We start from the raw sequence: 22,231 nt of genomic DNA on the forward strand, positions 1-22,231 counted from the left end.
TCCTTTCTCTTTTCTTCCTCTGTACGGCGGAAGCTGCAAGAATCTAGCAAGCCTTAATCCTTTGCAGCTAAATTCCAAGGACTATTTCGGACCTGCCAGCTCAGGGGAAGGGGTGGTGTTAAATGTGATGTGCTTCATGCCCTTCCTTCCTGCCGTTAAGTGTATCATTTTCTCCAGTTGACCCAGTAAAGGAAGGTTAGCAAAACGCTTCTAATTCCTAGGTCAGAGCATAGCCTCCAGGCTGGACCACCAACGTTGGCAGGGCTTGGGTCACTGCCAGACACTTGGAGATACGCACAAGGGCTCTATTTTTCTTGGGCTGAATTGAGTAGTCTTCCTGCTCCCTCCTCTTCTAGGAGTTTACATAGATGGAAAATAAGTTTTCTCATTTGGCAAAATAGCAAGGTAGTTCAGAGAAAGACGTGTTTGGGCACTGAGTCAGGAGGAATAGGAATCATTGGAAGAACTGGAAAAGTTGTAGCCTATTCATTTTTTTCCTCCCTGATTTTCCAGCCTTTAAAAAAAATAAAGTCTTTCTCTCTCTCTCTTTCTCCTCCTCGCTCTCTGGAAATATGTATTGGTATATAATGAATTTCAAAATTGTTAAATCATTTTTATTTTTAAAAACTCTCAAATACTTAGCACCTGGTTAACTATTTATTCAGATTGGGTTAAATCTCATTCTCCCTTTTTCTCTTTCCTTGTCTTTGATATTCTAGTAGCCCAGCTTCCACTTAATTTTGGCAGCTTGGAGACCCCATTTTATTTTATGAATGTTCATAGAAGAGAGGTAATATATATGCCCCCACCCTCCAAGCCATCTACATTTGTTTTCTGTATTATATGATTTAGTGCTTGGCTATAAATGACTCTATTACAGATTCCTTTCCCTTCTACGCTACCCTTTAATATGTGAATTTACAAGGGGCAGTAGATCTCCCAGAAGCAATATACATATTTTTAACAGTACGAGGGGAGGCTGAACTAACTTGTGCTGAGAGTAATGGACTGGCTATGAAGGAAATGGGGATTGGCACAAACAGCTGACCTCAGTTGTGACCTTTCCCTGTACCTTTTTTTCTCTACCACATGGTGCTGTGTCCAAAGTATAGTAAAATCTATGATAGAAAAAAGAAAATCACATATATGGTAGTGTTTTCAATCTAATATGATCTAGGCTACTTTGACTTGATGCATAGTTGCTCATAAAATGTCACTTGTTCTTTTACAAATTTAAGAAGTTTATTGGGGGTAACCATCAGTGGCTCACAGCTTGGACCATCAGGTAGGTGACACTTCAGTGTGGTAAATCTTAGTTACTCTCTGCTTTTTGAACACTTACTTTTTACTTGCAAGGGGTAAAATACATTTATACCTCATAAACGTGAGTTTACCTTAAATAATAACGTATCATTTTGAAAAAAATTGAGATATTTTCTGCAGTTCAATCCCAAATTCATTGACATTTTTATTTTGTCATTTCTGGCTTGTGTACTGAGACTAGATCCCAGCTATTCCCTATTTTTAAAGTGTGATGGATGGATTTTGATAATTCATGGTGCAAGGAAAAAGCTTGCACCATGGTGGGAATGATAAAGTAAAAAAGAATAAATGAATGAAGGCCACCATAAAGTAAACACAAATGGAACTTGTTTGTTGATAATGGAAACACCATTCTGCTGCTGCGTTTTCCTTCTTTTCATGCTGGGGTCTCAATTTGAGATAATTTTTGTCATTTGGGGTATACTTGGATTCTGTGGAATGTTCTTTATTTTGTTCCCATCAGAACCTAGTTAACGTAGGCAGACAGATAAAGAAATAACTGATAGTCTTTTATGTGTTCTGGCCTGGAATTGTGTGCAGGTACTGTGGGAACACCTAGGAAAGAATAAATACATTTGCCTGGGAGAATCAAAGACTTCACAGAGAAGGTGATGGGGGCGATATTATGAAGAAGTAAGTTTGACTAGGTGGAAGTGATCAGAAAATCATTTAGCCAAGGAGCACAAATGTGCAAGGGCAGAACTGAGGAAGGGCCTGGAGTGACGGAAGAATAGGGGAGAACAGGGAAATGCTTGGCAGGGCTGGGCAGAGGGGTCCTTAGGACTGAGGGGTGGACATGAGTTTGGCAAAGCAGTGCTTGAAAGACTGGTATGCCAGGTGATGTGACTAGGACTTTGATATGCAGTGGGGAGCATTGCCTTTTTTAATGAGCAGTGAACTAAGATGATGGAGTCAGTTTCTTAGAATAACATTGATTTTAATATTTGAAAATGAATCGAAAGGTGAAGAGAATCTTTTAAAGTAAAAATGAAGGGAGACCTTGATCCAAGTGAAGGAGATCCTCTCACATTCTGGAGAAAACGATTTGTTTTCCAGATTCTTAGGAGAGCTCTTGAATCTTCAAAAATGAATAATGATTTTTATCAGCCCAGTATTTCCACTAATGATTCTCTTTTATTAAGGAGACTTATATTTAAGGATTTAAAATATGATATATGATTCATTATTTATCACTCTCTGGAATATGAGCAGGAAAAGTAGCATTTCTAGCCTTTTGTTCAGACTCTCTTGACAGTGTGGTCCTGGAAGGAACTGAGGACCACTGAACCTCCTGATGAAATGCAGTTGGGTCATTTCTTTTCTGCAGTTGGGAAAGCCCACTCCAATTGTGAGTGAGTGTTCCTGGCATGATCGTGGCATGCAAATACAGACTACCAAAACCAAAAAGAGAAGAACTGAGTGCTGCCCCTTAAGAAACCATCCCAGATGATTAATTGTACAAAACAAAAACAAAAACAAAACCCCTACATCTTCTAACTATTTGCCTTCCAAATAGATTATGCCGGTTTATACATTATGTATTTGTTGATATTATCAGGATAATGGTGGTGGAATTAAACTTTGAATCGGACTTTCCCGATTAAACTGATGATTCAAGTGGTCTTAACTGTCTCAGTGAGTTCTACCTCCCTTTGGCTTAATAAATGCAAATCTAAAATGCTGGCATTGTAGCTTTAAAATTATGCATATTTTCTGGCTGTTGAGAAAACCAAAAAGTAAACCTGAACACTTGGATTTCGACCATTGAAGCAAAGACAGAAAGATGATTGAATTCAGTCTTAAATTTTATAGAACTAAATTTAATGGTGAGCACAGTCGCACTCTGTGGTGATTGTTTTCAGTGCTGCTTTATTAAGTTATGTAATGGCAGGAGTTCAAACTCAGTGATTGTCGAAATGGTAAATTTAAGGAGTATTTGAGATTGCCTGCCAATATGCAAGTATAAGGGGTTTCAAAGTGTAGAAAATATTATTTCTACCTTCCCATTTCTGTAGCTTATAATTCTTATTCAAATAGTTTTTAGGGATTATATTTAATACACTGCCTTAAAAATGTTTAAAAATCGCATTTTATTCCCCAAAGATTTGTTTTTTGCTGTTGCGATTAGATGATGACAGCTAGCTGGCTTTTAAAATTGATCAGGAAGTATTCTGGCAGTCATTCAGTGTTGTAATAGCACTTTAATGGATATGAGCTATTCACCCAGATCAGACTCAATGTCAAAACAGGCAAAAATACAGCTGTCACTCTGGACAACAAGATACTCATATGCAAGCAGCTGCTTAATACACTGTAGAAAGGCAGCCTTTTAGTAATATTTAAAAGGTGTGCCAATGTCAGTGTATGAGTACAGTGCAAAGTGGGAGTATGCCATTTAAAAAAGAGGAAGACCAGGACATGCCTGTATCTTATCTGTACACTTATTCAAGTGTATCCTGTGAAAATCATCTATGATGTACTATCGACAAGCAGGAGAGCCTTATATACTTCTTCTTTCTTTCAGTAGACTTTCTTGTTTATTAAACACGTACACACACACACACACACACACACACACACAAATGCCTGCTTGACTGTTGGTTGACGCATGGTGTTAATGAGGTCAAAGCCCTTCATTCAGTTACCATATGAGGCTAGTTAACCCTGTTCTCAACTAAATTCAAATACTGATCCCTCTCCCCAGCTACTCAACTTACACGAACAGGCATTGATTTTAAAGGGGAGCTGAAACCAAGGGCAGCACAATCAGGGCAATTTCTGGTAAAACTACTCACCGCATCACAGCAGATGGCACAGGTCGGTGTCATTGCCATCATCACCTGAAGGACAGCGCCTCACTAGGATAAAACCAATAATTTGTGATGTTCTGTCGCTAAAAATTTCAAAGCAAATTCATGGATATTAACTTATTTAATTCTTGAGTTATGTGAAATGTGTAGCAGAGAGCAGTTTATTTTCCAGCTTTGTGGGTGAGGCAACTGAGACGCAGAATGGTTAAGTGAAAGCCATGGTCACACACCTACTTACGACTGCGGCTTAGGTGTCAGACTCCAAGTTTAATTCCCTTTTTATGACACAGTGGCACCTTTCTACAGTCATAGTTTCAACTCAGCACATGTTCTGTGAACATCTACTGGCTCCCAAGTATTGTTCTAGATGTTGTAGGTGAACCAAAGTGAGTTAAATAAAGATCTTGATCTCATAGAACTGAGAATGTAGAAGGAGAGTGAAGACAATTATTGCATAGACATTATCCAAGCCTGATAAATGTCAGAGTAGAGAAAGGAATCAGATGCTGCGAAAGTACAGAAAGGGACACATGTAAGGAAAGCCCACATGAAGGAGACTCATCTCCCTAGACAACTGGAGGCATCCTTTGAAATAGACGGTGATGAAGTCTAGATTTTCCCAGGTGAAGAGTGAGATGTGAGCAAGGACAAAAGTATATTTGGATGAATAGTGACTGCTCACATTGACCAGAATACAAGATAAGTGCAGGAGAATATTATATAATGCAACTGGAAAAAACATCGACTGAAACATTTGACTTAATTCTCAGACAAACAGGGACCATTGGAAAGTTTTGAGCAAGGCAATGACAGATTGGAATCATGTTTTAGGAAGATTAATTTGAAAGTGCATAGGAGAGATTGAAATGGAGAGAGCAGGTACATGAGAAGACCAGTTAGAAGGTGCTTACAAAATTCAAGGCAAAAGGAAATGAAGGCCGCCCACGAGGGTGGCAGCACATCTGCGGGTTTCTGTGTGGTTCTGCATTAGAACACCATAGCACATGATTAATGCCTACGACTTGACTTTCAGGGCTTTCTTGCTCCAGGGCTTTCTCTGGGTTCTGAAGCCCTTGCCAGAGAATTGACCCAGTCCCCAGTGACTGATGGAGATAGTATTTAGTACATTAGCTTCTTTTCCCCTTGTCTAGGATTCTTGGGGTGCAGTTTACACTGGCTCCCAGGGTGTCTTGGTGGGATTAAGCTCCAGTGACCTATGGTGGTCGTGTTGATTTCATATCCTTATTGACTACGTCCTTTTCCTTGTTTCACTTCCCAGCACCCTGCCAGTATTTCCTTCACCTCCAAAAAATTATTTGCACTCAAATCTTTATCTCTTGGTCTGCTTTTGGGAGGTCCTAAATGAAGTCAAACTCCAGTTCCAATCTGATCTTGTGAGCCTAAATTTTATAATATAATATAATATAATATAATATAATATAATATAATATATATAATATATTTAATATATACTTTTTGTGTCAGAAACGTTCACTGGCACCAAGTCTGAACTTTGGTTTAGACTGGAAATTATAATTTGTTTCATTCATAATCCAAAAATAGTTTTAGCATATCTGTAATTTTCTCATGATACCCAAGTTAGATTATCACATTAAATAGAAACTCAGAACAATGATCTGGCCCAATCTCTTTGTGTAGACAGATGAATGTAGATTTGAAAATATGTCAATAGAAAGTATAAATAAACTTAGGTTTTGAATTGTGGTATCTTAGTATCTTCATTTTGCTTAAATACGTAGACCTATTTGTATATGCATATGTACTACATATTGTATATGTCCTTGTTAAAATCTGTGAGCCAGTTAATGTCCATTGCCTATCGGAAAATTAGTAGATCATGCCCACAGTGTCATATCTATTCTCTGCCCAATGGTTTATTTTCTTAACTGATGACCACTCTCTCCCATTAAGAGCTATCATATATCATAGATTAATGGTACCTTCCATATTTACAGTCTACAGCTATACCAGTTACCTCTCAATCACATCCTAACATTGACCAAATGTCAAGCCTTGCTTATATTTACTCCTTTGTCCCCATAGCTGGTATACTGACACTCCTTTAATGTGTAAAGAACATGTAGTAAACTGTTAAATTAAAAACAAAATTGTCATTGTAGGTACACTTGTCCACTGGCCCTTAGCCTTTGAACTTTATGCATACTGTACAACTGCATTTATTTAATGATGTTTAAAGACCTTATTTGAAAACAAAATATCAAAAGTAATTTATTATATATTGAAGTAATGATAACTGTATAAATCAGATAATCAATCACTCTGAGGATAAAAATAATGGTTTTTAATCACTGCACTTTTTGTGCTAGGTTTATGGAGTTTTTTCTTCAATTTTGAGTGAAGGGCTGTTTCTTATGGAGGGTTCAAATTTATTTCTGATTTGCTTTTTTCACTTTAAAGATATTATAGAATTAGGCTATGAAAATATACATTATTATATGAAATCAGGAGTCAAATTACAATGGTGTTTCTAAAGTAGGACTATCAACTTGAATTTTTAAAAACATTTTATCTTAAAATATTATTTTAAAAAAGGTTATATAACATAGTAAATAAAACCTGGAGTCTTTTATACTCATTCTATTAGAATATGATTAACCTCATCTACGCTTGGTGTGGTACACTTGGTATATACCCAGCTGGAAAATAAGATTAAAGATGGTATTTTAACTTGTAAAACGATATATTAATGGAGTTGTTAATATGTAGCTGTTGCTTTAGGTATTTAAAATGTAGATGTATTTGCCTATGGAACACACACACAGACATATATATATATAAATATATATACAAAATTTTTAAAGAAAGGTAAAAGCACTGTTGATCATGGTATGTATATTTGAAAGAAAGTTTTTGACTATAAATATGAAAGTAATTATATTTAATTTGGTAATCCCAGGTAGTCCTTTCCTGGAGCAGTTGCAGATAGGGCCCTCAGAAAACATCTTTCTACATGGCCTCATTTCATGAATGAGAAAACTAAGGTGAGGAGAAAATAATGACTTGAGTAAGGAGTCATATGTCAGTTTTTAAGGAGCCAATTTCAATAGAAAAGTGAAAAAAAAATCCGTCAGGCTTGTTGCTGTGTTTAACCAATGCCAATCACATCGATCAGATGAATTTCTCTTACTTAATGACTGAACTGATCAGTTATTTTGATATTTTGCAGACACCTAATGAAAGGGCATCATTTAAAAGTTAGTCTTATTTTCTGAATGTATTGAGTGAATTTTGCATATAAAATAAGCCTAGCAAAGTATCTATTTAATACATACATGATATTCACTAAATGGGCAAGCAAAAATCAAGGGCCTTTTAGAGGACATTTACTAAATTGTCAGTGATGTCTTTGACTAATTTTATCTGTCTTATTATTACCAGAAGGCAGACTTTCGTCTGTTTTCATGGGGCTAGGACTTGCCTTGAAAGAATAACAGCCTTACACCTTGAGATGGAAAGACTTGCTGGTATTTTTTGACATTTCAAGTATTTTCATGTTGTATTAGAGCTTAACCTCTACTGTGCACATGTCTGATCTCTCCAACTAAATCGTAAGCTCAGTCTTATGCATCTTTAAATCCCCTGAAGTCCCAGCAGAGTGCCTCATAGTTGCTGCTCAATAAATATTTGTTGCTTATTTCAGAACTGGTTTTAATTCAAGTCTTTGAAAATATATATGACAGACATTAGGCAGAAACTTGAAATGCTTTTTAATCAGTTGGTGCAGCATTTTTCAATTACTTTGCTAAAGAGACTGCCAAGTTGGGATGTTTTAGAATTGTCTGGGTTACCAAGATGGCTTTAAGGATAAACAGACTTTTCATTGACAGGAGCTCTTTTCTTTGCACCGTTTGTGTGTCTGCCTCCTTAACATCATCCCTGCACTCCTGGGCTTCAGGAAGTCAGAGGGACGCTTTTGGTTCCATGGAGGTTCCTCCATGCTGTTTGGTCACTTCCTAATGTATATGTGGTTTTCCTGTATAGTTTCTTGGTCTGAAGGAGGAACAGAAAATAGTGTAACAAAAGCAAAAGCACCTTATGCTTTCCTAATTTGTTTTTGAAACTGCCCTGGAAGCCACTTCCTTTTCAATCTGTCGAGTTTATGTACAACCTCTAGCCGTTCTGTTGGCCTTTCCTGGTGTTTGGCAGGAAAGATCCCTGTGCAATTCCCTAGCCATATTCACCATCTTTCCCCGAGTCTACTTCTAAGGCAGAGAGCTCTAGAAGGCAGAGGAGTCAGAGTTCTGGAGCTAAGGATGAGGGTGGGAGAGGGGAGGGTGCTGGAATCCTTACATTTCTAGCAATGGCTTCAGTAATGATAGGGGGCCCAGGGCCCACAAGTTCTGGGCCAATTCTCTGAAGCCGGAGAGTTATATTATTACAGTATGTAATAATGGTGGTAGCTTGATAAGAACAAGGTGCTCACAGAGAATTGTGATCAAGGTGATGGAGGAGGTCCACCAGGAAGGAGGAAGGACAGTATCACTGCTTGAGGCATGACAGGGTTGATACTGCAAAACCCTTTGGCCAAAAAGAGGGACTGGAAGTCTAAAGGGGTTATAAGGAAACAAAGCCAACGGAAGCAGTACAGGCAGCAGAGTTCCTGGACCCTGTAATTTTGTTGGGGCCAGATTAAAACATGTGACGATGTGGTGGTGTAGCATTTATTACTGTGGTAGGTAACCCCTGAAGCAGAGGTTTTCTTAAAGGTAACTTGAAGATTTGTAAAGTGAAATAAAACTGTCTGTATAGCAGATTTACTCCTAAGATTGTCATATAGCATGGAAGGAAATGTTTTTGTCTACTTCCAGATTAAAAACAGTAAAAAAAAAAAAAAATCAAACCTTTATCAAGATATCAGTAGAGACTCTTTGAAAGATGCAGAAAGAATAAATATTTTCAGGTACCTTAGTTGAACAAATGACATGAAAAAATACTACTGACTTGCTCTGTTTTAGACTGATAAGGGGCTACATGCATATGTTATCCAGGCATCTTATTCAAAGCATGTTATGTTGCAGAAAAGCCACAGCCATCTTTTGAACTGGAGATGCAGTTTTAAACTGTACTTCTGACTAAGTATCATCTTTTTAGCTTTGGAGCTTTTTGGGGTTTTTTGTTTTTGTATGGAGATCGAACTGTTGTGCTTTTACTTAGAACGTACTTTGATACCATGGCTCTTGACTGAAAGTGTGTATGGAGTGGGGAGAATATCAAAACAGAAGCCAAGAATGATCATCTCAGGAATGAAGATGAGAACTAGCTACCTTAATTAGGTTTAAAAAGTGTTAGCAATATATTTGTGAGTTCGAGTACATACTGGAGTACCATCAATTCTTTCTAAATTCATATTCTGTATTAAGATAGGTGGTTGGGACTTTGCCAAACTTCTCAAAATTACTATGCTAGCCAAAATATTTCTTGGAGCAGTGATACCTACTGTATATATTCAAAATTCTCTAAAGACATACTGCCAGTGACAAAAGATTCAATGAAATGCCTAGAGAAGTTTGATTGATGCCTTGAAACCAATTGAAGGAATGGTGATACGTCACCCATATTGCATAAATAGTTTAACAGGAAGTTTCCATATTGTCCTTTGCTTTGGTGGTTTTCTCTGTTAGACTGATTGTCCTCCTAGATGGCTGATTGGATGGATTATCCTTCTAGATTCCTGTGGATGCTTGGACTTCTTTGTTACTTTGGGTTCAAATTAGAGGCAACTTGGTCTAGAAAAGTATCATGTCACCTGATTTCTGTGTAACTTCTCCCTACCCTTGTGTAGTTTCTTCTTACTTGTCAGCTTTCCTTGTGAGAGAAATCTGCTTATTTCTTCTTCTTCTCTATTTTAATATTTCTACCTGTCTGAGCTTTCTAGTTTTCCTTTGTAGGATAAAAAGGAAATGTGCTAATTTCCTCCCAGCTTTTAAACCCCTCAGGGAAAGAGGCTTAGGAATTAATGAAATAATTTTAAAAAATCTATCAAGATACATGCCTTAATTGCCATATCTTTATTTCTGGGGCAAAGAGCAAATTGATCCTCCTTACTTATAAAATAACAAAGAAGAGGCATGCAGGAAGAATGGCAATGGAAAGGTCTAAACAGAAATGATGATTAGGTGGAGAAGTGGTATAAATAATTTAGGAGGATGTCTCTGTGCTCTTTCTAATACACTCTTGATTCTCTGAAAAGAGGAAACAGTTACGTTTCTAAACAGGGAAAACAAACATTCCAAAAAATGTTTAAAATACATATGTATGAATAGCAAAGTTAGTATTTCTTAAAAGGAATAATGCTATTATCATTACAAGTAAATTATTTTTCCACACTAGCTGGGTAGCATTTTGGGTTAGCTGTACTAAGGTGGCGACTACATACATGGAAACATCCATGTTCTCCAATGGGAAGACAGATAACCAGGCTGCCCTGTTTCCGTTTGTTGCTAATCGTCAACATTCCACGGCTATTTTATTTTCCTAAGCTCACCTAACTGATCTAAGTTTTTAAAGGTAGAAAAATGCTGATGGTCACAGTCAAGGCAGAATATAACGTTGTTGTTGTAAGTGAATGGCATTTATTGGAAACAGGCATTAGAGTTTAGCAATTATCTTAGGACAACTTGAAGCAGGATGAAGTTTGTTATACATAAATGGATTCCTAGATCTTATTCAGTATGAATGGCTCTTCAGAGATGAGGAAGAAGAAAAGCCCATGTGCAATGTGGGAACAAAAAAAATGGCGCTTTTGGATGTCATCAGTATCCCACGTGTGACTTCAGAGATTCACCCATGAGGCCATGACCCAGAATTCTTTTTTGAGAGGTTTATTATTAATCGACTTCTTTCATTGAGTGATGGGTAGCATCATTTTGACCACAAAAATAATGCTTATTGTGAGGCCATTCTGCAGAGCTTGTCACTTGTATACATTTTATGCTTTTACATTCAAGTCTGCTTTTGTTGCATTTTAATAAGAGAAGGAAATGAACTTCCTTCACAACGTGGGTACCTTTTTTTAAGGTACATTCTTGCTACCGATGGAAGCCTAATTTCCATTATATTCACTCTGCTACAGAAATACTTAATGCCAGGAAGGACATATTTACTGGAATCCATGAGTCCAGAATTCATCATGATTCAGTGTGAAATCCACTGCCCTTTGCTCCCCACCCCCTCTCAGACTGGAATGAAATGTGCCTTAAACTGAAGTGAAATACATCACATGCATCAACAGTGGGCCCTCGCTTTGCCTCTATTCCTGGTGTGAAATCGATACACTATCTTTCCTCCTGACCTGTTCCATGACCTCCATTGCAGCTTTCATGCTGAACAGCAATTGCTTTGAACAGTCTGGGTCTGCCACAGCTCACAAATGATTCTCAGCTTCTGTCTAAAACTGGTGCTGATAACAAAGGCTTGATTTTAAATAGTGCCGTGGTAGTAGTCTTCTAATTATGAATTACATGGAAGTGCAAGGTCCTCTATTATTAAACACTTTCAACAGCAGGCACGGGACATATGCAGGCTGCACATAAGGGTTTGGGGCCTGGAAATCAGGCCTTTACATTCCTCTGGCTAAGTTTGGATTGATCAAGAATGGGGAAGAGACACAAGGTATATTTATACGTGTCAGTCATTTCCTTGGTAGACTTCTATTTGGTGATACATTCTTTTTTTTTTTTTTTCCCACTTGAGGCTCTATTTCATACTTAAGGAAACGTTTTTACATAGTGTATTCTAAGATCTTGCACCATAAAGGACTTATTGGCAAATATCTGTTTTTTGATTAAGGAGATTTTACTAACGAAATTCCAGGGTTCAGTTCTTAGGATTCTGACTTACTGGCAGGAGTGGCAGTCACCTGCAGGGATATTCCTCCTTCTGGTCACTCTGTAACTGAATTGGGGGAAGTACAAGTATCTTATGATGGCATTTTAGCCATTTTCAGCAGGCTATTGAATGGGGGGATGTGTTGTATCAAGGAAACAATAGGCGTTTCCACTTGTACTAAGAAAATGGATGTGTAATTAGCTGAGTTGCTTTACTTGGCTTTGCCAGACTAGAAATCAAAGGCATGAGTAAGTGCTGGGTTGGAGCGGTTTTCCAAATAACTTGGTGTGAGATAAGGATAACAAGAGATTTTGGGGGTACTTTGTAAAACAGTCATACATAATATGAGTCATTCTTATTTGTTTTTGGTTAGTGCTATTGAAATAAAATTTGTCTAATCATGAAGGGTTCATACTCTCCACAAAATATTCCATATAACGGCAATTATATAACCATCGATACTTTAGCAGCACACACATGCAAACACACACACCCCCTACATACGAAGAGGCATTAATTGATGTATGGGTTTGTTTATTACATTATTCCATGCGTTGAGTGTAATCATGGAAAGAACATTAGAGTCCTAAGGTGGTGTTCTTAATACAATCTGCCTTACCTACATCTTCTGACTGGGTTTTCTCACTTGTAAAATGGGGTTAGTGAAAGAGGTGATCTTTAACGTTCTTCCCAGTAAACACTAGTAACAATCCTTCACATTTGTGCAGAGCTTACATTTTCCAGTGATTTTCCTTGCACAGCTGACCTTCTCAAGCACTCTGTTAGGCAGCCAGGGCTTGTTACTGTTCCCTGTTGCTTGAACAGGAAACCAAGGCACAAAACAGTTTAAGTCTGTCAAGGCTGCCCAGGTAGTAAGGGCAGAACTTAAGTAGAACTGAGTCAGCTGCTAACCCAGAGCTTACTGGGTTGGAGGAGATGGGGTGAGGATATTTTACTAATATCAGAAATTGAAAGGTACAGACTTAGTCATAGACTCTCTGTATTTCTTGCTCAAGTGAAGTAATTCCTTTGAAATTTAATAATACTAAGAAGACAGTTTCCAATGGTTTGTTCATTGCTCTATCTAAATATCTATTGACAGTAATGTGCTGTCTTGGGACCGGCTCCAGGTCAGTTATTTACGAGACAAATTTTGTTTATAAACTCATGAGAATATACACTTCAGTGCACTGGTACTGAACACAGGGAGATATGTACGAATGTAGGGACATACAATCAAAGCATGACTAAGATTCTTCTAAGACCCAGTGATTTTGTGATGATGATGGTTTCTTCACAGCAGGATGTAACTTGGATCATTTCAATTAGCAAATTGAAAGGTCTCAACAAACTGTTATGTTCACTTTCCAAATATGTCATACTTTCTTCTTGTGGGCACATTAAAAAGTGCTTTTTAAAGTGTAAATAAAAATGACAGTGTGTCTGAGGTTATATATCAGCCCAAAAGAAAGAAATACCAAACATAGAACTTGTGCTATCATCTATTTCTACATCTTTGAAATTAGAACTTTGGGTCCTGTGTCCTGGGAAACTTTTGACTGTGGGAACTTCCCATTCTTCCTCCATGCAATACAATTCCCGTTGTACTGAGACTTCTTCATGGCACCTGTGGGGCTATTCCGACTAGATGGATTGCCTAAGTAATTAGAAATCACACATGGTGAGGAAAAGAGATTGGTGATGAAATGGGTGTTTGTATCCTGGGTGGAGGATTCTCTGTTTAGAAGCCCCTGTGCTGACCGTGCATGAATATGTTCCATGATGAGAGGACAGATGTGTTCAACAGGAACCTCCCCACTCGCCATGCATATAAGGAATTTTCAGGTCATATTGTGAAAGTCTTACTGACATAAAACTGTCTATTCAAAGTGATGTGGAAAATCTCTGCCAAAACAAAACCATTATTTACCAAAATATCAATAGAATCGAGACATATTTCTTGTTCTCCACCCCATCCTAGTTATTTATATGCATTATTTTCCTTCCTTTTCAACATGCCACTTTACTGAGCCATTGTGAACCTGGTCTCAAGCATTAATATTATCCTTGATCATCACACTTAGCGTTTCAGCTTTAAAGTCCCCATTTGAAGGTCTGCTATCCTTATTAAGAGTTTTTCCATGAAAAGTGTAAATCTTAGCTAGAATTCAGTGGTATTTCAGCTTAACCAAGTTAAGAAAAGCCTTTTATTCACAGTGGTTATTTTGAGACAGTTGAGTACAGAAATGTGGGTTCTAGAGACAGAAAAATACAAACTTTTATACAGAGCCTTTTTTTTTCTTTTAAGGAAGACAGTGCTAATAAATCTTGTTGAATCAAGACCTTGAAAGAAACTGAAAAATATGTACAGACCTCAAATATACCAACAAAAAGCACTTTATATTACCTTGCTGCTGCTGCTTCATAATGTAGTTTTAGTTGAATGTAATCTCCTCCACTCAAATTTATTTTTGAGAAATTGCCGCGCTGAACGTTGAAACAGTTTTTGTCATTCAAAAGAAGTGGAAGATCAATACTGAGGCTCTCCTATTAGTTGGTATAGTCTACGTTAGTGTTAAAAGATTTATGATAAGAACACATTTCTAAATATATATTACATACCAGTGGTACCGGAAAACCTCAACATAAAACTCATCTTTTTCAGGAGGAGGAGGTCTATTTATTATTGAAATGCTACACTAAACTATAGTTCAGTGATATTTTATTCCAATTAAATTCTCCTTAGTAGTAATCCTTTTTTATGATAAGCAAAACTGAATAATACAGGGTATGTTCCCTCCGATGAATTGTTGTGTAACAAGACTTGATGGTAATTCTACCTTTTTCAAAATCTGATATCAGGCAGTTTATCTTCTAAATAATACTCCCGAGTACTAAAGCTGAAATGTTTTGGCTTCAGCCCAAATCAAACTTGAGGAAGCAGATTCTCCAGAGTATTTCCCTAACTCTGTAAATTTAATTGTTATAATGAATAGAATACATGTGTCAAGATTACTTGTGATTTTACCTGTTTACTTCTTTTCCTAAGACAGAAAGAGCAACACGACAAAGGCTATTAACTCTTACTGGAGCTTGAAAAAAAAAGACTGCTTAATACAGTGCATGATTGTTAAATATACACTAATTTTAAAGGTCCAATTCCAGTTAATTTCAGAACAATTCAAATTTAAAAATCTATTGTTACGCCACAATAAAATACACTGAGGGAAGTTAAAAAATTTCCACAATTATTTGTCAATAAGACACGAAGTATTCAGATAAAAATACTTGCATATGCAGGGGAGTATCTTCTAATACTCTTAACTCCATAGTATTTAGTCACATTGCCTCATCTTTAGTTTCCTTCCATATGTCTGCGAACATGATAGATTTCTTATATTTGACTTTGGTGCAGTAGTTTTTCATAGACAGTGAAATCCAGTGTTATGCTTGACTCAAACTTGTATTCGGTTTCACTGGCATTCATGCCAGAAGTCAGACAGAGGTAAAGTTCACATTACTTCTTTTTGCCATTTATTTCAAAAACTGGAAAGATAATTGGGGAAGAGGCCAAAACTTCTATACCTCATAACCATGGATAATCATATTAATTTAATTAAAAATGATCAGCATTAAATACATGTTGCTAATATAGAGTAATTTATTCCAAGGACCTTTTTTGGCATTTCTTTCCTTTGTTTAATTTAGTTATTTTTAAATTGTCCTTATTCATATATTTGAACCATGGTTTTAGATAAGGCAACCATTATATTTACTAATATTTCTTTTAGAGAGCAAGGCCGTGCCCCTTGAAAGACTTGAGCATTTCTTCCAATGCTTAGCAGCATGATTACTGTTGAGTGTGAGCTGGCAGAAGTGTATATCAACAACTATTATTTACTTTCAGTCAATCTAGGAAAGTCTATGTGGTTTCCAACCTGATTTGTTCATTTAGGGTTCATTATGCCATAAACTTCTGCCAAACATTGTGCAAAACATAGCATATGATAAATTCTTGCCTCCAGAATTCTAAGAATTAGTTCTTTAGGGGAGGCAGAAGGGTAAACAGATCATTGAAATAAACTGTGATGACAGCTGTAACAGAGATGAGAACAGAGAACAATGGTGACTCAGAAGAGGGGTAAATATGCTATGGTTGTCTCAGAAAGAGCCACAGAAAAGCTTATTTTTTGCAGAGTGAGGAGGAGTGGAAAAAGTTGGATAGGTGTTATTAGTTGGGTAAAAGCTAAGAGGTTGTAACAGACTATAAAATATAGTAGCTGAAAGAACTATGAGGTTTATTTCTCATGTATTGAATAGCCCAAGGTGAGTGGCCCAGTTGAGGGGGTGCCTCTGCTCCACAGCGTCATTCAGGGTCCCAGGTCCTTCTCTTTTATTACTGCACCATCAGCCTTATTCTTGTCTAAATGGTCAAAGCTAGATGTTTGTTACTTTGATATAGTTTGAAAGAGGACAAAGGTATGGAGGAGCACATACCTAGTAGCTTAAGGCCCAGACCTGGAAGTGGTGCTCATTACTTCCTCTTCTATTCTGCTGGTGAGAACATAGTGCTAGGGCCATACCCAGCTGCAAGGGAGGCTGACTGTCTAGTTGTAATTCTTTTACAGTGGCTTCTAGTAGACAGAGAACAGATTACCAACAGCTCCATATCTCATCCTCAACTAGGAAAAAGACTTCATAGGTTGCTTTTTTCCATGTGAGTGCTTATTTAAGAGATTTACTGGAGAAATCTTAGTATTTTGCTGCCCCCTCTCCATCTTTTAAATCTTAGCCTTTAAATTGAGACTCGTTATGAAGTATTTTCCTTTATGTCAATCTCAGAGGACTTAACATTTCTGATTTTATTTTTGGTCACTTGAATAAATTGATTTAATTCATTTTACAAGTGACCAAAAGCCTAGATACTATCTGTCTCTTAACCATGCTGGGTAGTAAATATTCCTGCCAGTGGTAGAATATCTACCTTTACCCCAGGTTGTGGTCATATCTTGTAGAGATGAGCTTGATTCATTCTAGTTTCAGGTTTTCATTTTTGTTCTAGTCAAGAATTTTGTTCAGCCTCATTCAGTTGGGCAGAAGGGCTGCAGAGAAGGGTCCCATGAGCAGTTCTTTTATGAGTGGATGAATTTTTTTCAGCTAAAAATAGTTTGAGTAAGGCCAACAAAGAGCCTGTAATTAGATCTTAAGGCTGTGTAGGAAAAGATAAGAGTAATTGCCTTACGAAGAAACATTTCTAGAGCCGTTAGACTATATACAAGAGGGAAGCAGGGCTGAGTTGGGGGTGGATATTCATAGCCTATGGACATGCTTTGTCTTTATCCTCTTGTTAGTCTTTCCTGAGGTGGTTTTAGATGTATAGGATCTGGACTGTAAGGTTACCAGCACAGAACTACTGCCCTGTTCATACCCACTGGCTTCTTTGGCTTTCTGACAATTTTAAAAATTGGAATTCTAAAATGTAAAGCATATTCTCAACTAGAGTCCGTATTTTTAACAAAACAAAACAAAACAACAAAAGGTTCTGTAGAGGAGATTTTGTAGAAGCTGAAATATGTGCTCTGCTTCCTGTTTTTGGTCAAGTTAAAGTCATGAACTAGTTAAGTCCTGAAAGATACATGGAAGTTAGCCAGGGAAATCAGAGGCAAGGTCATTGGAGGAAAGGAAAGGGCACTTGCCCAAAGGCGTGTAGGTACATGAAGAATGTGGAACTGGTATGGGCTAGTGATAAGCAAAGGCTAGATATGGTGGGGGGATAGTGATGGGTGAAGCTGTAGAGGTAGGGCTGGGGTCAGATCAAGATGAGCTGTGATGCTGGAGAGACTCTTTAGGGCAGTGATCCAATCAGACTTGCATTTAGAAAGCCTGTTTCTGACAATATCGCAGGTGGAGTGAAGGAAGGTGAGTCTAAGCCAGGAGAAGTTAGAGGAGAACATTGCAGTGATCCAGAGACAGTGACCTACCTGAGCTACGAATAGGGCACTGTGAATTGAGAAGTGACTTCACAGAGAAATGTAAGAGAAAAATGAGAAATGGCTTGGTGACTCCCTGCAAATGGAGGATGAGGGGAGGAAAGAGTAAAGGGCCAGTATGTGGTACCCAGGAGAAGGTGTGGGGCTGATCCCTGAGGTAATTCCAGCAGGGGATATAAGAGCCAGTAAGGGAGGAAAGGTGATGGGTTCTGTAAAAAAAAAAAAAAAAATACATGGAAGCTCTAAGTAGAAATGTCCAATAGATAGGTTTGGGATTAAGATGAGAGTTGAGGATAGAGAATTGGGAATTGTTAACATATAGGTAAAAGTTGAAATCCAAAGTTTGGTTAAAATTAGCCTGAGAACAGTATAGTGGTTATTAGTTAAAGCAACGCTTAAGTAGCTCTTATCTTTCCATTGATACTTTAATAATTTCCCCAAGCCAAACAATATCATTGACTGAAATATTTCTTCAGGCATATGCAAGGTTAATCAGCAGTGAAGTTGCTCGGTAATCAGTAAGAGAATTGAGATGGGACAACCGCTCCCCCGAAACCCATATCCCCACACTGCATGCTGCTGTCCTCTCCCACCCAACCAAGAGCGGTAAAGAAATCAGGTGGAAACCAGAGGCCCTAATAACGGAATAGAATTTGGGTGAGTCTTAACTAATGCATTTGGAACTGTTTAATCATGTGCACCTATTTCTTATGAGTCTTGGACACATGACTGGCCTCAAAATAAGATGAAAAGCAGAAAGTAAAACATTGGTAGACAGGAACATAAGTCTCCAACTACTTCAAAACAGATCCACAAGAATGTAGACAGATTCAGTAGAGGGTGATCAGGAAAACCTGGCTATGTGTGAATGCTGGAGTTTCTTAAGCACAGAATTTTTTTTTTTTTTTTACTTTTGTTGAAGGCTTTTTGGCACTGTCATCAAAAGTAAAGACTCTTGCTCTGGAACTCATACTGCATCTGAGTATCCAGCTCTGTTACTCTGTTAGTATTTCTCCCTGTCATGCTTCTTGGTCTTTCTGGGTCTCGGTCTCCTCAGTGAAAATACAGATTTGTGCTAGGTGTTTCTTCTAGGTCTGAAAGCTGTCCACCTGGGATTCACTGTATAGGGTCCTCTATGTTAATGGGGACAAAAAGGTTTATTAAATCACAATAATTTAGAGATGATTATTTGCACTGCAGATGGATTGGCCTATTTATAGCAGAATTTGCTGATAGAACAGCCCTTTTTAGAAAATTGGCTGTTGTCTGGTGAAAGAAATACTGGACTTGGGGTCAGAAGAGTTTCTTTGGGACAGGCTCTGCTCATTTATTAGTTGTGTGACTCAAACGCTTTAAGTCTCAGTTTCCTTGTTTTAAAATTAAACCAAGGCTATTTGTACTGATCATTTTGAAGGCTGTAAGGTATTGTATACATGTAAGTTATTCTTGCTCAAAGAAGACAGTCATCCTAACCTAATACATACACATATACTTCTATTAGTGTTGGAGACTGGTTCTTGGAAATGGACTCTAGTGCGATCAGCATCATGGGGACCCACTATGGTATAGCTCTTCAGGACAAATGGCAGGCATTTTACATTGGAAATTGCTCTTCCCTTCTCTTCACATCCCTGAAGTCAGGCCATGCCTTCAGGCACAGCTTTTCTCCCAACCCTTGTTGCTGCAGTTCTTGGCCCAGCCTCCTGAGCTGCCTTGACCTTGGGAGGACTCCCACCAATCCCTATGTGCCTGCTGATCTCTACCCATCCTTTACCACCATTAACACAACAGTGCCTCAAGCCATGTAGAGCTTGCATTTTAATGTCTTTTGTTTCTTTGTCTAGTTCCAGGTATAGCACTGGCATAATTTTTTCAGCCACTGTGGTTGAGAACTATTTCCCAGAACCCAAAATTAATGGAGAAAGAGAGGTCAGAGTGGTAGATAGCCCATTCTGCTGAGCGTACTCATCTCTGAATGGGACTGAGGCCACTGATGGCTAAGAGGTTCTGCAATGTGGTATTCTAACAGTTACTGACTGGAAGTTACAAGTATGGCTGGCATCCTTGCTCTTATTTGCCAGGAGGGTACATAACACCCTATGTGAAGGAAGATGATGTGTGTATACATTTTTGGGAAGGAAGGCTTTTGATGGAGGGATTTCAGCTCATTTCAAGGCACTGATCTGCAAAATGTAGGTCAGAGCTGTTCTAGAGGTTATGTTTCTCTGATTGTAAATCTCCCAGGTCCACTGAAGTTAAAACCTGTGGTCCCAATTAGCAGTGGTGTCTGTGGGCTTCATGGGTATCAAACTTCTGCAGAGTTTAGACAGCACCTCTTGATACACTTGCACATTGCCTGACACGGATAGCTCTCAGTACATGTTTGTTAAATGAGTAAAGTCATAGTTATAATGGTTACTGTACTTTATTTTATTCCAGGCATTGTGATAAATGCTTTATATCATCGTCTCTAATCTGCATGAAATATAATTTATCTTCATTAAGGTGAGGGAAGTGAGGCTCAGAGAGGCACCACTCCTTTTTCAGTGTCACATAGCTAGTGTGTGGCAGAGCTCAAATTTGCATTCAGGTCTGCGTGGTTTCAAAGCTTGGACTCCTAAAGACTGCTTCTACGTGTCTCCCAACAGATGGACAAACTCGGGAATCCTCACACATCAGGGAGGATAGAGGACAGGAATAGGAAGGCGAGCCCACCTAATTACTTCTCTTGTGTCTGATTCACTGGAGTGTAATTGCACTAGATGTTCAAGTATTTTCCAAGTTATCCTCTTGGGTTTTTTGTTTGTTTTACCTTGAGGTAAAAAACTTGTTGGATTTTCAGAATTAATAGGAACTACAGGCATACTTCAGTTAGCACTGAGAGAGTTCTGTAGGTATGTTATGATCCAGGGGGAAAAGTCTAATTGGAGACACAGACTCTCAGACTTTGTTAAAAGTCAGCAATTCCAATCATCAGTTTGGTGCTTGAGCTCTTTTTTCTAGAATTTGGCTGAGTGGGTGTCTACCCTTGTTCAAAACACTATCAGTGACAGGGAAGTCACCAGTTCTGAGTGCAGCTCATTTCATCCCTGATTAGATTTGACCATTATGAATTTTTTCTCATATTAAGTTTGAATCTGTCTCCTTATGTCTTCAATCCATTGGACCCAAGCCCTCTCTGTGGGCTCATAACAAGCAGGTATCTTTTCCAGTCCAGCATTTCAGATGTTCAAAGTGATCTTCCCTTCAGTCTTCTCCCTGGAGGACTTGGTTCCCTCAGAGGATCACCATCTGCCTGGGTGCTGTTCTCTCACTGTTATCCCTCGTCCCTAGTTCTTCTCCAGCTTATCTACCTGCCTTCTAAAGGGGAAGCCCTAGAATTTAACATATTATTGCTAATGATAAAAATTCACTTATTAAGCAAATGCATTTTGATAAATGTTATACTAATTAAATCATAATTAGAGCTGATAGATCATCATGAAACAAAAGTGTATCAAGAACAAGCCTATCTACGAGAATTAAGATGTTACAGTAAAAGTCTTAAGATCACAGGGCAAGAGACATTGAAATCTGCAGTTTTCCATCTTAAGGCTTTACTTTATAGAAATATTTGACCCAGAAGAGGTTTGCTAACCTTGACACCTAGGAGGATAAATATTGTTGTTGAAAGCACATTTACTGTGTTCTCTCTATGCTTAAGTTCTGGGCCAAGCACTTTGTGCAATTATCTCTTTGAATTCTCCTGAGCATGTTGTGAAGTAGACGTTTTTATTATTCCCGCTTTCACATGAGGAAATTGAGGTTTAAAGAGAGAAAGTAACTTGCCCAAATGTCACCAGCTAGGTGCTGGAGCTTGTATCCACCAACCTCAAATGCTCTGGTCATAGAGTTGGAAGTCTTAACCGTAGTGCCATTAAATTTGACATATTAGTACTTATAGTCACTTTTTTCCTCTTTGAAAAACTACCTTGCTATTTTAAAAACACCACAATCCCTGTTTCATTGCATGTGTAGCTGTGAATGACCACATTAGAACTTCACAGGGCAAAAAATTTTGTTTGATGTGATTGATGCTGCTTTCAGTCTCCATCAGCACAAGAGATACTTCAGCACTAGTCACTGTCATTCATGCACCCTTTGACCCTGGCTGTACAGAACCAGAGAGTACAAATTCCTTGGTGGGAAGACTGTCCTGAAACTCTTAAAGAGTCAAAATGTAAAATTGTAGTCCAAATA

At 38.0% G+C, this 22,231-nt stretch overlaps 1 protein-coding gene and 1 long non-coding RNA gene across 8 annotated transcripts in view; one reads left to right on the top strand and one right to left on the bottom strand.

Moving 5' to 3' along the window:
- Positions 1-22,231, top strand: part of NPAS3 (neuronal PAS domain protein 3) — a 799,526-nt gene that overhangs the window by 78,810 nt on the left and 698,485 nt on the right. The window lies entirely within an intron of this gene.
- The window catches only part of LOC135321301 (uncharacterized), a 40,036-nt gene continuing 21,929 nt past the window's right edge, over positions 4,125-22,231 (bottom strand). For both annotated transcript variants that reach the window (XR_010380931.1, XR_010380932.1), the window contains exon 3: positions 4,125-4,181. This is a non-coding gene — a long non-coding RNA (uncharacterized LOC135321301). The remainder of the gene's footprint in view (positions 4,182-22,231) is intronic.

This window comes from Camelus dromedarius, chromosome 5 (genome assembly GCF_036321535.1).
Source record: "Camelus dromedarius isolate mCamDro1 chromosome 5, mCamDro1.pat, whole genome shotgun sequence".
In the NCBI taxonomy this organism is placed as follows: Eukaryota; Metazoa; Chordata; class Mammalia; order Artiodactyla; family Camelidae; genus Camelus; species Camelus dromedarius.